At 31.9% G+C, this 14,984-nt stretch overlaps 4 long non-coding RNA genes across 8 annotated transcripts in view; 2 read left to right on the forward strand and 2 right to left on the reverse strand.

The window, feature by feature from the left end:
- LOC127070148 (uncharacterized) overlaps window positions 1-14,984 on the forward strand; it is an 82,342-nt gene that overhangs the window by 40,305 nt on the left and 27,053 nt on the right. The gene's annotated exons all lie outside the window — the stretch shown is intronic.
- LOC127070091 (uncharacterized) overlaps window positions 1-14,984 on the reverse strand; it is an 82,380-nt gene that overhangs the window by 3,327 nt on the left and 64,069 nt on the right. The window lies entirely within an intron of this gene.
- Window positions 46-5,388, reverse strand: LOC127070098 (uncharacterized). The gene is made up of 6 exons (XR_007784056.1): window positions 5,372-5,388; window positions 4,147-4,273; window positions 3,502-3,791; window positions 3,189-3,360; window positions 2,921-3,103; window positions 46-2,841 (listed from the first exon to the last, which is right to left on the reverse strand). It is a non-coding gene; the product is annotated as an uncharacterized LOC127070098 (long non-coding RNA).
- Window positions 5,547-14,150, forward strand: LOC127070108 (uncharacterized). 4 transcript variants are annotated; one of them, XR_007784112.1, is made up of 6 exons: window positions 5,547-5,996; window positions 10,384-10,705; window positions 10,795-10,969; window positions 11,053-11,236; window positions 11,314-11,563; window positions 12,044-14,150. It is a non-coding gene; the product is annotated as an uncharacterized LOC127070108 (long non-coding RNA). The 4 variants fall into 4 exon arrangements; XR_007784113.1 differs by adding an exon at window positions 9,247-10,133 and having other exon boundaries at window positions 5,569-5,996; window positions 11,314-14,150; XR_007784111.1 differs by adding an exon at window positions 9,247-10,128 and having other exon boundaries at window positions 5,569-5,996; window positions 11,314-14,150.

Here is a 14,984-nt window from a genome sequence, read left to right on the forward strand (position 1 = left end):
GGAAAGAAAGTAATATTACGAAAAAAAAATAAATATGAGACAGGATTTTATTCGAAGCAATATATTTTATTACTATTGCGTAATAAAGAAAAGGATGTCTTTGTTAACTTAAGCAATAGGTATGTGTTTACAAGAAGGAAAGATAACATTGGATGCAATGTTTTCAAAGAATACCAAAGAAGATATACCTTCCGACGAAGAAATATTTTAGAAAAGAAGATTTCACAAAAGGAATTACGTAATACGAAAATAGTAGTATCGTCCATATCCAATAGTAATGGAACACTATTTTTAAGTATAACTTGGATTTACGAAAGAGGAAACAAGAATTTTCGTACGTGAGTTAATTTAAATACTTTCATAGCAATTAATTCGATATAACGTTAATAATTGAAATAATCATTAATAATAATGCATTATATCATAATGTAAGTAATAATAATTACAGTTGAAGGTGACATTTTCAAATTAGAAAACCAAACTTTCTGGATTTTAATTCTCTAATTAGAACGCAAGGGATGAGAAATTTCCCCTCTACTGTAATTATGTAGTAACAGTAAATATAATTAATGTACACGCAAAATAATCTCATGAATCTGGGAATCTTTCAATGAAATTGACAATTATTCTGATCTTCTTTAACTGAAATAATCATAAAACTGTAATTATTTATAATATAATTAATTACTACAATAGTGATTATTGTATACTTATGAAAAAGAAGTACGTTCACAGCGGTCTGGACGCTTATCTAATGTGCTTAAAGAGAGCGATAAGAAGGATTTGTTTGTAATAGTACATGAGTATGCCTCGTACGATATAGTGATATTTGATGAAGTAAACAAGTATTCATAAAACTGGGGAAAGAGATTTTCAAAGCTGAGCTCACTTCCTATTGAAACTTCGAGTAGTATAAATAGATCCCTCGAGTAATTAGTCAGGAAACCAGGAAAGTATTATATTATTGTTATGTATCATTCCGTGATGTCGTAATATACAATTTGAGACTACCAATCCGTTTACTTATTTACTTCTTTTTTATTAAGAGAATCGCAAAATTTCCAAACACGAGTGAGTTTCGTGCTGTAAGTAATACCGAAGAGGAATTCCAGGTAGACATTTACACGGTTAGAAAAAATGAATATTAATCCGAAAGAAAACGATAGAAGTGATAGTGACGACATCCAACAAAAAACGGAGAGATTTCGTACATAATGCGAGGGATGATAATGTTGAAAAAGAATTGATTCAACACTTATCATAGACATCGTAAAAAACTATAAAGTACAAAATATTAATTTTTTTGCAAAAATATACGATCCTCCATGTCTACAAATTCCCCTGTTAACGAGTATTGATCGGAATTTAACGATCTGCGCGTACGCAATACCTTCTCTCATAGCTACTGTCCAGCCTTATCATATTAAACGATTTATTATTACCTCCATCCGTGCACGTACGCGTTTACGTACGCGAGTCAAGTGGGCGGGAATGAGTGCGCGTGTCAACGTACACTTGCTCCCTTATTTTGAAAAGAAGAAAGGTATTTCTTCATTAGTCTTCCTTTCATCAAACAAAGCAGACAATTCCATAAAACGACTAGCGGAATAATTCAATTATCCATTTAGCTGAACGATTTAATTCCCTGATTAAGTCTTCTGCAGATCGATGTAGTAGGAAGAATGGATTCTTCCATATGAACGAATACATTTTTTTAGAAAATTACCTCCTATTGGAGAATGCAAAATAATAACCCCGTTATAATTCTAGTTATCTTAAATTTCCTATATTATGTTCCAAATCAATTGATGTCTAAGAATATAGTCCATAACTCTGCACAATATGTAACTGTATTGTCAAACAATGAATCTACATAGGTAATTAAATGGTACAGCTAAACTTCAATTATCTGCTTGGTCTGATGAAAGAAAAGCAAATGAAAGGATTATTTCCTTATATTCAACATAAGCCAGCAGTTAGACGCACCCACGAACACAGAACAGCATACTCCATCCCGGCCACTCGACTGACGCAGATAGATGCGCACGCAGATGAAGAGAGTTAATAACGAAAGATTTAAAAGGAAGGTACTTAATGATAAGTAACGGAGAACGTATCACGGACATTCATTGTTACTAAATCCTTTTCAGAACGAATTAAATGGGCAATTCGCGCTACTGACCAAATTACTTCGTCCAATTTCAAAATTTATGGAAAACGCTAATTAAATATTACGAATATTTTTTAAATAGATGTGAATATCATGACAAACAAATTGGAATATAAAATTCAACGTTTCTCTCGTTTTAATTATATCGGATGATTACTTAATTTAAATCAATGGAATAACGATGACGTGAACGTGGACTTCCTATTTCACGTTTAATTTAAAAGTATTCCACTGCTAGTCATTATTTCCAAAAACGGTGAATCTTTTGGTTATTCCTGTCTGCTAAATTATTCTGTATTATATACATCCCGCAGTTTCATGTCAAGTCCCCTTTGATTCTTGCCTCATGGGAAACTTCGGAGGACCTTTCAATAAATCTTTCCGAGTTCAATCGAATATACGCTCCAGCTAAAGCCGCTCACGTTTGGATCCTTTGAAAAATGTAAATCTCTCCCATTTCCTCTTACCGCTGTTCCAAGCTTCATAAAACAGCGCCATATTGGTCTTTCCAAGCTTCGTCGTCAAGCACAAATGTTTTTTCTTCTTTTTCCTCTTCTTAAGTATTCTCAATCAGATAACGCATACATGAACAATAGCTAACGATGTTTCTTCCTTGGTTAGAATTTCCAACTGCTTTTTAAACCACTCTTCTGCATTCACGATCCAATGCGCTGTATTATAACAGATGAAATTAACATAGAAAATTGGATAAGATACGTGACGAGTTACTTATATCTGATCTCTTCGTACCTCGTTTATTTAAATTCAATATTGAAGTCGATGGTTGTTATAGTATTGTTCTAGCAATAGTAACATGTTGCTTTCATACACCAGATAATTAGCTTCCTCTCTCACCAACTTGGGTTTCAGATTATTGGCAAGATTTGTAATAAACTCGTAAGCAGCATCAGCTTCCTCCGCCGTTTTTACCATCTGACACATTAAATGACGAATAACAAGTAACGCACAATTCTATAAAAAAAAATAGAGGAAATTTTGTTCATTTATTATTATTTACCTCCTCTCCTACATCAAGCATTTTGTTTCCTATATCGAATATTCTTTATTACAGCAGTTGAAAATTATACGGATTCTTGATTTATATTGAAATAATACCTTTAAAATTGCTTAAGGTAAGAGACCTAATAACCCACTCATCGATAGAAATACTCTCGTCGCCATGATAAAATCTGTGTAAAAATTCAATAAATTTTCATAAAATGTACCTATGATATAGAATTTATATTCCATATTACACTTTAGAATAAAATATCTATATCTTATCTCTAAAATATCTTAATATTTGATAAACACAGCACTGATTGATTTACCATTTAAACATAAGACTGAAGAGAAAAACGTTTTCCTTTCCTAATCTGGTTGACGGTCGGATATTTGTCTTATCCAAATAGGACATATCGTCTGATGTAAGGAAAAACAAGAAGTACCGATGTACGTGTGTTTCATTTCAGATGTCGAATGTTTAATTATCACGTTGAACGTAGAAATCCATGTATCTTCTTTGAACGTAATTATAATTCAGATATCGGTCAACTAGGCTCCTCTGCAATAATTCTGGGCTCTTGGAACTGCTTTCATCTTCGTTTAGTCTTGTATATCTCTGAAATAAATTAAAATTCTTAGATTGGTGAAGACTTAGGGTAGACGTTCAATTGTTCATTGAAATTGTCCAGTCATCAAAGGTAAATCGGGCCACGCCATTTTTTGCGATATAAAGTACATCCTACGAGAAACAAGAAAATAATAATTAGGATGTTATTGATCATAAAAATCAGTTTCATTTTCGTAATATAGTATTGAAATTTTATAATAAATTACTAACGAATACAGATAAATTTACTTTATATCGACAAGGAACAAAAGACAAGAAAGAAGGAAGAAATTCTACCGTTTGAATTGCTTGTCAGTTAGAATTTGCGACGTATGAAGTATATACGTGATAATTAAGCACTTACTTACGTATTACTCGTTCAACAATTATCGAAAGGATGACTTCTGCAAGCGAGTTCCCTTCGCAAATCGCCATGTTAGATGACTGAGGTAATTTCTGAAGCCATGCGCGATGGAAAGGGTTATTACATTCTATGCAGATAATCAATACCACGTATTACCTGATAGAAAGAGCCGAAAAGACGCGGTACGGGAGGAAATAAATTTTACAATGTACTCCCATTAATTGGACAATAATTTTTTTTTTACCTTCCATTCCTTTCTCTATTTTAACGCTTTTTTCTTTAAAATTTACATATAGAAATTATATAAATAATTTTGCTAATCGGCTATTAATTTTTTCCCGCTTCTATCGTTAAAAATATTCATCTATAAGTATTAATTTGCAGCAAGAAATATTCCTTAAAATTTGTTTCGTAATATTACGTTCTATTCTCTTTGTATTAATTAAGTTAACAAGCTTCTTTCTTTTTTTATTACATAGTGATAATGAATATGTATTACATTAAATCATTCGTATTATTTATTTTCCTTTTCGCGTAATCCATTTGAATGCGTTTTACGCCGGACAATTACAAATTCCTATCCCGCCGTCGAAAGAACCGGAAATTATAGTAGTGGGGGAAACGGATTTGTCGACCAATCTCTTTTAATTCGCCTTACTACTGCCCTCTCCAATTAATTACCATAAGAAATAATCCACCATATAGCATAATTACATATTGCAATGATTGCTTTTGTTTTGATTAATTCATCGCACTCTACCAAGGGATAATATTAAATGAAAAGGAATAAATTTTTCGTTGTCATTTTTTCATAATAAAAATATCTTGTGAACATTATTGCCGACATTTTTAATTACCACCTGACTAACTTTGGCCAAAAATGTTATTTATGCAAACAATTCTTTCTTCCAATTTCTTTTTTCATAATAAAAATTGTATAATCGGCGAAATGATCGTTATGAGAATTATCTAATCGTCTTTTGAAACTTTCAGTTTGTCCTTAAAATTCATCCAAAGTGACGTGCTGTTTTATGTTATAGGTCGAATTTGAAAAAATGAGAAAAAGAAACGTTTCGTTCGATTTATATTGTATTAGTTAAGTTTATCCACGTTTTTCAAAATTTTTTTAATGTTTCTAGGGAATAACAAAAATCATCATGCTGAAAACAATAGCAAGGCACTTCCTTTTGAAATAAAGACGGTGACTCTAACTTATCCGTAATACCTTGTATAACGTGTTCGTCAGATGTTCGATATTAAACAGAAAGAAAAATAGGAAGACAAAACTTATAATGGTCACGACGAAGAACTTTCTCGAAATCGAAATAGTTCTGTTTCACTATGCTACTCTCGAATGGTGGTACGAGGCTAGGGAATATACTCCTTTGAAAGGATCAGAAGGTAAGCGGCTTCGGTCAGAGGGTATAATCGATTGAGTCCGGAAAGGTCCTTCGAAGGGACATCCAATGGTTCGTGCGGATCGTGGGTCAAAGTGAAATTTTTACTTTAATGAGGGTATATTCCTTTGTAAGAAAGAAGATTTCTTCGCGGAATGTTTTTTGATTACATCTTGTTCCACCCTCAAAAGAATTCAAAGCAGTCGAAAAGGGAAAATGGAGATCAATCCTAACGTTAACAGTGTTCTTGGATATCGAACTAATGTTAATTTGGATAGCATTTAGTTAGAAAGTTATATATACCGTAATAATATTTATTTCAATGCCATGAGTGAGATTAGGAACGGCAAAGAAAATATTAAGGCGATTAACATTATTCCAAAAAAGATTTGCGAATCCATGTCGAAGATGAAGAAGAAGAAAAAGGTGATACAGGGGATGAAGAAGTGGAAGGTGATTGTAAATATTATGTTCACGTTTAAAAATACCGAAATGAATTTAAGATAGGTTTAACTTTTGGAATGATTAAACCTGTAGATGTACAAAAGATTTATCGACTTGTTCCAAGTTTACGTCACCTCGTCATGGTTACTCCATCAAATTAAATTAAGTAATCATTCGATTAAATTGAAAGTAGAAGAAATGTTGAATTAATTTTCTTAATTGTTTGTCCTAACATTCGTATCGTGTACTGAGAAAATATTCATAATATTTCATTTACATTCGATTAAATTGAAAGTAGAAGAAATGTTGAATGAATTTTCTTAATTGTTTGTCATAACATTCGCATCGTGTACTTAAAAAATATTCAGAATATTAATTTACGTTTTAGAGTAATATTGTAATATCAACAAATTTATTTACTGCGTAGCCAGAATTCTCTTGTTAATACGTTTTAATAGGCAATTGATGAAAATGCATTTGCGTATTACAATTTCCCATATGTATCGTCGCGTACCTTCGAATTAAACGATTCGTTATTATTTCTCTCCATCCGTGAGTGCTCTTATGCGCGCTTGAATATGCCAGTTCAAGTGGAAGAAATGAGTGCTCGCTCCTTTGAGCGTATATTTCCAGTCTGATTTTGTAGATAGGAAAAATATTTTTTCATTTGTTTTCCCCTTATCAAACCATACAGACAATTGGACGATACGACTGGCTGTATAACTCAATTAGATTTTAAATCCATTATCTAATTACCTGCACATTTAATTAAGTCTTCTGCAGATCGATGTACCACGCCTGTTTCAGTTCTTTCATTCGAACGACTGCATTTTCCTAAAAATTTACCTCTTATTGGAAAACTTAAATGAATGATCCAATCGTACTTCTTCTTATCAAATACTTGATATATTATGTTCTAAACTAGTTAGTTCCTATGGAAATATTATATTTCTGCAGTCGTTTATTTCTTTTTACGTGTAACTGAGTATAGCAGTGATTTATCATATCTTTCGTAACATAATATTTGAATTTTCCGAATTTATCATCGGAATGATTTAACTTCTCAATGAGCGGACAGATAACACTGACGTAATACTTGGTTAGTCATTACTTATCGACATAGTAGAAATCTATTATAATTTGTTCAAGCTATCGTTATTCGATCAACCATCCGACTTAAAGCATATCATAAAAGTGTTGTAAGAAGATAGCTTTTCCATAAGATTATCTTCCATTTTGAATATAATCTTCCGAGTTTTATTTTCTATGGAATGCCAACGTCCTGTTCTCGAAAAAAGAATAAATGTGGATTAGTAAATAGCAAAATAATTCGATTCTTACAAAGTAAAATGATCGAAATTTATTAGTATAAAGAGTGATCGATAGGGGAAATCAAATGGAATAAAAGATATAAAAAAAAATGTTGTGCATGGAAAAAAAAAGAACACAGTATACGGAATATTGAATAAATAGAAGTATGATTTGATAATTTTTATAATTCTCCAACAGGGAGTAAATTTTTATGAAAATGTAGACGTTCCTATATAAGAACTGAATCAGTTACGTGGTACATCGCTCTGGAAAATACCTAACAGGTTAATTAAGTCATGCATCTAAGTAGATAACTAAATTACACAGGTTATCGTATTATCGAAATGTATGCTTGGTTTGATTAGAGGAAAACAAATGAAAAAATACCTGGCATATTTTCAAGATACGCGAGAAGTTATACGCACACGCGCCCATAGAATCGCACAATCATCCCGTCCATTTGAATAAGCTCACGCATGCGCAAAAGTACGCACCCAGATGGAGAGAGATAATAATAACACGAATATAATAATAATAACACGTTCAATATGAAGGTACTTGACGATATATATAGGGGAAAATATTACGCACCTGCAGATCATTATACCTCGAATGAATCATTAAAACGAGAATGCGAGATAAGCAGCAAATTAGTTGGTCGAAATCCCTATATTATTGAACACGTACATTAAATATTATAAACATTATTTAAGTGCATATCGTGAATATCATGATAACCAATTTGGAAGATTGAACTAAAGAATTCTCCTCTTTTCAATTATATTAAGTAATTATTTGAACTGACTATGACAATCACTTTAATAATTAGTTTAACAAATGGTTTAAATAATTATTTAAGCCGGTATAACGTTGATATGATGACGCAAACGTACACTGAATATTCGACGTATAATTTAAAAGAGTTCCCTGGCTAACATTAATATCCCGAAAAACGGTGAATTTTTTAATCGTACATGCAGAATTAATCATTTTCAAAGATAAACCTTGCTGAATACCATTTCAATTCCATTTTAATCCAGATTCCGTTTGCAACAGCGAACTGTTCTTTGACAAATATCACTCAACACATTCGATTACATCCTCTAAATAAAGCCTTTTTTTAAATTCTTAAAGTTTGGATCCTTTCAATTAGATATATTCCTTTTCCTCCTATAACCCTTCGAATGTAGCTTTATAAAACAATGCCATATTAACCTCGTCAAGGATTTTTGTCACTGCCTTTATAAATGTTTTGTTTTCTTGCTGGTTAATTTCGATCATGTAATGAAGATGGTGTGGAAATCAATACTACGGTTCACGTAAAGACTAGGACGATGTTTGAACAGGAAGCGTGCTGGGTTTGAAAAAAGCCTTCTTTCCAAACCCAGCACGTCGATTGATAATATGACAAGGAAGCTCTAAAACGTTTTGGAAACTATTGATGACTTTAGATAATAGAATACTGCCGATCGATACTATGTATTTCATTATCCAAACATAAGATATATGGATATACATTTTCTTTTCTTCCTTTTTTTATATTCGAGTTAAAATATAAGGCGTCATATCACTGGCTAAGAACTGTAACAAAAAAGTAAAAATGTTAATGCACAACGCTTCCGATGATAACATCCGACAACTTCGAAATTTAAATGATTGGCACTCCATGACAGGTGAAGAATTTGAAACGATCATAATGAAATATATAATGGATCATAACGAAAAAGCAAATACTTCTCATGCTGAGAAATTCACCAATGATATTATTTTTAATATGACCAAAAGAAATAGGGAAAACAATATTTTTTGCATGAGAAACATTTCTGGTCGATTTTGACAGATAGCAATCAAAAAATGTATAATTACGTTCACAAGATATTTTTATTATGAGATAATATCAACAAGAAAACTAATTTTTTTTTTTTTAATCAGTATTAATCTTTTGTAGGGAGCGATCGATAAAGTTGAAGCAAAAGACCATGTCGAAATACGCAGATATACAAAGTCGATTATACCATATGATAATTAAGAAGGGAAAAATATTCGTCGAGAAATCAATTTCCCCTTAATCCATGTCCCATTAGGCTCTTTCGGCTCGTTAGATCGCGTAATAGGAAATTTTAATCGACTTACGTAAGTCGTGTTCAAATGAAATACGTAGGAAAAAGGTAATATCACGAAAAAAAAATTGTCTTCCCTGAATACAATCTTCATTACAACGTCATAAAAAAAGAGAGATGTGTAAAAAAAGACAGTGTTAACTTAAGTAATAGAAGAAGAATAGAAAATAATATTACGAAAAAAATTGTCAAACAATATTTTTTACTCAAAATTAATTTTTATTGATATATACTTTTAACCTCAAGAACAGGAAGAAATTTTCAAAATTCTTTAGTTCACTTCTAATTTCAGACTGTAAAAAGTAGGAACGAAAGAAGAACATAGAAAAAAAGAATAATTATTCATCGAATCAATAAATATCAATAGAGAAATTCATTTCCTCAGAGCTTATGACCTTTTCGGTTCTTTCAATCGTATGATAGGAAATATTGATTAACCTACATAAAACCCTGTGCAGAGGGTTCCCTCATGGTCGTTAGGTAAACTACCCAAAGCGATTTGTGGGGTATGAATTGCCTGTAAGAATATGGCGATAAAGCTGTGCGTCATTCCTTCGGAATTTGTCGAACTAGAAATACGTGAGCGAGTGTCGTACAAGAAATATTTGTTACGTGTGTACTTCATACGTTCCAAAGGGTAGTTTTACAAGGAGTTCAAGCGGTGGAAACAATTTCTTCGTTTTCACTAGTCTTGTGTTTCTGTTATCAATGTAAGGTGAATTTATCTGTAGGCATTAGTATGTAATTTATTATAAAATTTCAATTATATATTATGGAAATAAAACTGATTCTCGTGATCAATACCATCTTAATTATTGTTTGTTGCTTTTCGGAAAAGATACTTTACATCACTTAAAATGGCGTAATCCGATTTGCCTTCGATAACTATACATGCATACTATTAGATGAACAATTGAATGTCTATCGTAAGTCTGAACTAATCTACGAATTTTAAATTGTTTCAGAGATATACTAAAGGAAACGAAGGCGGAAGCAGGAAAAGTTCCAATAGCTTGCAAGTATTACAAAGGCCCGAGTTGAGGGATATTTGAATTATAATTCCAAACAAGATATACGAAATTTCACTACCTCGTGTTAATGAAGTATTCTATATCCGAAGTGAAACATATTTACTTTGGCCTGTTCTTCCTTATATCCGGCGATAACTCCTACATGGATAGTACAAATGCAATCAATCAGATTATGATATGAAAACGTTTTTCTGTTTCTTCTTATATTTCAGTGGAAAATCAGTCAATGGTTTGTTTATCGAATTTTAGAGATAAGGTACAAGTTTGTTGTTCTTAAATGTACTGTCGAATATAAAATCTGTATCATAGGGATGTTTTATAATAATTTATTGAATTTTTACGCAGATTTTATGATAGCGACGAGAATATTTCTATTAATGAGTTGGACATTAAGTCTCTTAACTCTAGCTGGCATATATGTATTATATTAATGTGTATAATTCAAGAACCCATATATTTTTCACCTTTGTAAAGAAGAATATTTGATATGGGAAGCAAGATGTTCGATGAAAGAGAGGAGGTGAATAATAATATATGAATAAAAATTTCAATATTTTTTCATAGAATTTTGCGTTACATGTCATTCGTCATTTAATGTGTCAGATCGTAAAAGGGGCGGAGGTAGCTGACGCTGCTCACGAATTTATTAAAAAACTTGTAAACGATATGGAACTCAAGTTGATGAGAGAGGCACCATATTATCCGACGTATAGAAGTAAACATGTTGCTACTGGTAGAGCATTACTCTAGCAACCATCGACATCAATATTGAATTTTAATAAACGAGGTACGAAGAGATCAGATATAATTAACTTGTCATGTATCTTATCCAATTTTCTATATTAATTTCATCTTTTATAATAGAGTGCATTGGATCGTGTAATTAGAAGAGCGGTTCAAGATGCAGATAGAATTTTAACCAAGGAAGGAACATCGTTAGCGATAGTTCATGTATGCATTATGTGATTGGGAATACCTAGGAAGAGGAAAAAGAAGAAAAAACATTTGTGCTTGACGACGAAGTTTGGAAAGACCATTAGGGCGTTAGTTTAAAAAGCGTCGGAAGGTAGTACGAGGAAATGGGAGGGATTTACTTCTTCCAAAGGATCCAAACGTAAGCGGCTTTAGTTGGAGGGTATACGCGATTGTACGTAGAATGATTTTTTAAGGGATCGTACGATGTTCCATGCGGGTCATGGATCGAAGGGGAATGGAAATGAAACTGAGGGAGGTTTATCATACAAAATAATTTAACATACAGGGACGATTAAAAGATTCAAAATTTTTGGAAATAATAACGATAGCAGGAGTATACTTTTAAATTATACGTGAAATAAAAAGTCCACGTTCGCATCATCGTTATTCCATCGATATAAATTAAGTAACAGTTCGCTATAATTAAAAAAGGAGAAATGTTGAATCCCATGTTTCAAATTGTTTGTCATCATATTCACGACATGTAGTTAAAAAATATTCGTAATATTTTATTAGCGTTTTTCATAAATATTATATATATACACACGGTGAGATGAACGTACCCTGAATATTTAACGCAAAATTTAAGTCTCCCGAGCTAACAGCACAATTTCAATAGGAAACTTCAGTGAAACACGGATTTCCCAAACAGTAGCAGCGCAAACACTCGATCCGCCCAAATCACTCTCTAACTGTGTGGTTCTCTCGAAGAGGAAATACGTGAAACAGAGGATGGTGAGATGAGGAAATAAAGAAATATCACAAGAGATTTTCTCCGAATACATTTTTTCTATTATCGTGCAATAATGGAAATGAATTCTAGGATAACTTAAACAATATATATTTGTTTACGAGATAAGAAGGTGATATTTGAAGAAAATGTATTTAAGGAATATTGAAGTAGATGTAACTTCCGACGAAAAAATGTTTTAACAACCAAATATTTTATAATAAGAATTATATAGTATGAAAATTGTAATACCCGTAATATGAAATAATATTAGAACACTATTTTTAAGTATGACTTAAACTTACGAAAGAAGAAACATTACATATTTCGTATATGATATTACCATTACTTTCTAGAAATTAACGTTGATAATTACAATAATTATTATTTTTGATGTTATTATTAAAATAATTTGAAATTATTAATACAAAAATCATTAATAATAATTACTTATATTATATATAATTACAGTTTTACTTGCATATTGCAATTAAAAAAGAGAAAAGTAACTGTCAATTTCGTTAGAAGATTCCAAGTTTTATGAAATAATTTTTCAAGTGCATAAAGGAAATAAAAATATAACTACATAGTTACAGGCGAGGGGAAATTATTCATCCCCAAACTAGAAAATTAATATCTAGGAATCTTGGTCTTCTAACGAGACGACGTGGGATTAACTAATCCAGGGGAAGTCATTCCTTCCGTGATTTTCGACCCAGTAATACGCAAGTGTGTGTCATACGCGAAATAATCCCTAGCTACCATACTTCCGAAAGAACAGCTTTACAAATAACAAAGACGGTTTAAACACCATTATCTCTAGTCATTCCATTATTCCATCAATCTTCTTCAAAATTTAGCAGTAGCTATTTGCATAAGATTTATTAGAAAATAACATTTCCATATTATAGAAATTACCGGATAATTACTCCAATTTGGGTTTAATACCATTTCGAATATTTGTGATAAATTCACTTGTAAATAAAAATACTTTCTTCGACTGTATAAAATCTTCGAAGATATTCAATAAATTATTATAAGGTATATAGATACGATATAGATTGTATAGTCCACATTATATTTTAGAATGAAAAATTTATCTTATGTCTAAAATATCTTACCATTCAATAAACACAGCATTGATTGATTTTCCATTTAAGCATAAATGTAAAAAGGAAAATGTTTCCATATATTAATCTCGTTGATGGTCTGGCTTGATTTGTACTATCCATATAGGACGTATAGTCGGATGTACGGAAGAACAGAAAGTGTCAATGAAAATGTGTTTCACTTTGGATGTGCAATGTTATATTATCTGGTGGAGCGTTGTTCTTCTTTGGAATTACAATTCAAATATAAGTCAATTCGGCTCCTTTGCAATACATCCAGGCTATTGGAACTGCTTTCGTCTTCCGTTGGTTTAGTATATCCCTGAAACATTATAAGATTCGTAGATTAGTTAAGAGTTACGGAAGTCGTTCAATTGTACATCTAATTGTACTGTCCTCAAAAATAAATTTTGTTTCATCCTTTTAAGCGATATAAAGTACCTTTTCCGAAATGCAACAAACAATTATTTAGATAGCATTGATCACGAAAATCAGTATCATTTCCATAATGTATACTTGAAATTTTATAATAAATCACAAACTCATGACTACTAACAAATTTACTTTACATTGATAGTATAAGCAAATGACCAGTAAGAATGAAGAAATTGTTTCCACCGCCTGAATTACTTGTATAACGGATCTCTTAAACGTATGAAGTATGCACGAACAAATATTTGTTGTACCACAATCGCTCGCGTATTACTAGTTCGACAATCACCCAAGGAATGACCTGCAGCTTCATCGCCGTCCTCCGAACGACGGTATTTATACCCCGCACAACGCTTTGGATTCTTAACCCAGCGAACACGATAGCGCCCTTTGCACAGGGTTATTACACTTGATGTAGATTAATCAATATACAGAAAGAACCAAGATGCTCATAAGTTACGAGGAAATGAATTTCTCTATTGATCTCTTTTAATTGGATGTATCATTATTCTTCTTCTTGCTCTTCTATGTTCTTCTGTCGTCTCTTTATTCCCATCCTTTTCTTTACAATTTGAAATTAGAAATTAATTAAAGAATTCTGAAAATTGGCAAATATGTTTCTTCTTGTTTTTGTCGTTAAAAATATTTATGAATGAGAATTAATTTGGTGCAAAGAATACTGTTTGACAATTTTTTTTTGGTATACTACTTTCTGTTCTTTTTCGATTACTTAATATAACAATCTCTTTTTTACACATATGTCTTTTTTTAAAACGCATTAGTAAAGAATATGGATTAATACAAAATCATTCGTCACTTTTTTCCCGAATATCATCTTTATCTCTTTTACGTATTTTATTTCGACACCATTTACGTAAGTCAATCAAAATTTCCTATTACGCGATTGAACGATTCGGAAAGGCTTAATTGGATATGGATTGGGAGGAAATGAATTTCTCGGTGAAGATAGATTTATCGACAGATAGATTTATTGAAGGGTCGTCCGACGTTGCACGAGGAACGTGGATCATAGAGACTTGAAATGAACCTGAGGGTGGTATATTTTGCAAAATGATTCAACACGTAGGGACGATAAAAAGCTCTACCGTTGTTGGGGAGCTCGAATTCTCATGGAAAGATTCATTCGAGGTAAATGATTTTCAAGTAATACGTTTTCACATACTTAGCTTCAAATACGTTCACACTGAACGTATTATTATTATCTCTCTTCATCCATGTGTGTACATTCGCGCCTGTGTTAACGTTTTCAAGTGGATGAGATGATTGTG

Source organism: Vespula vulgaris, chromosome 17, assembly GCF_905475345.1.
Source record: "Vespula vulgaris chromosome 17, iyVesVulg1.1, whole genome shotgun sequence".
NCBI classification, from domain to species: domain Eukaryota; kingdom Metazoa; phylum Arthropoda; class Insecta; order Hymenoptera; family Vespidae; genus Vespula; species Vespula vulgaris.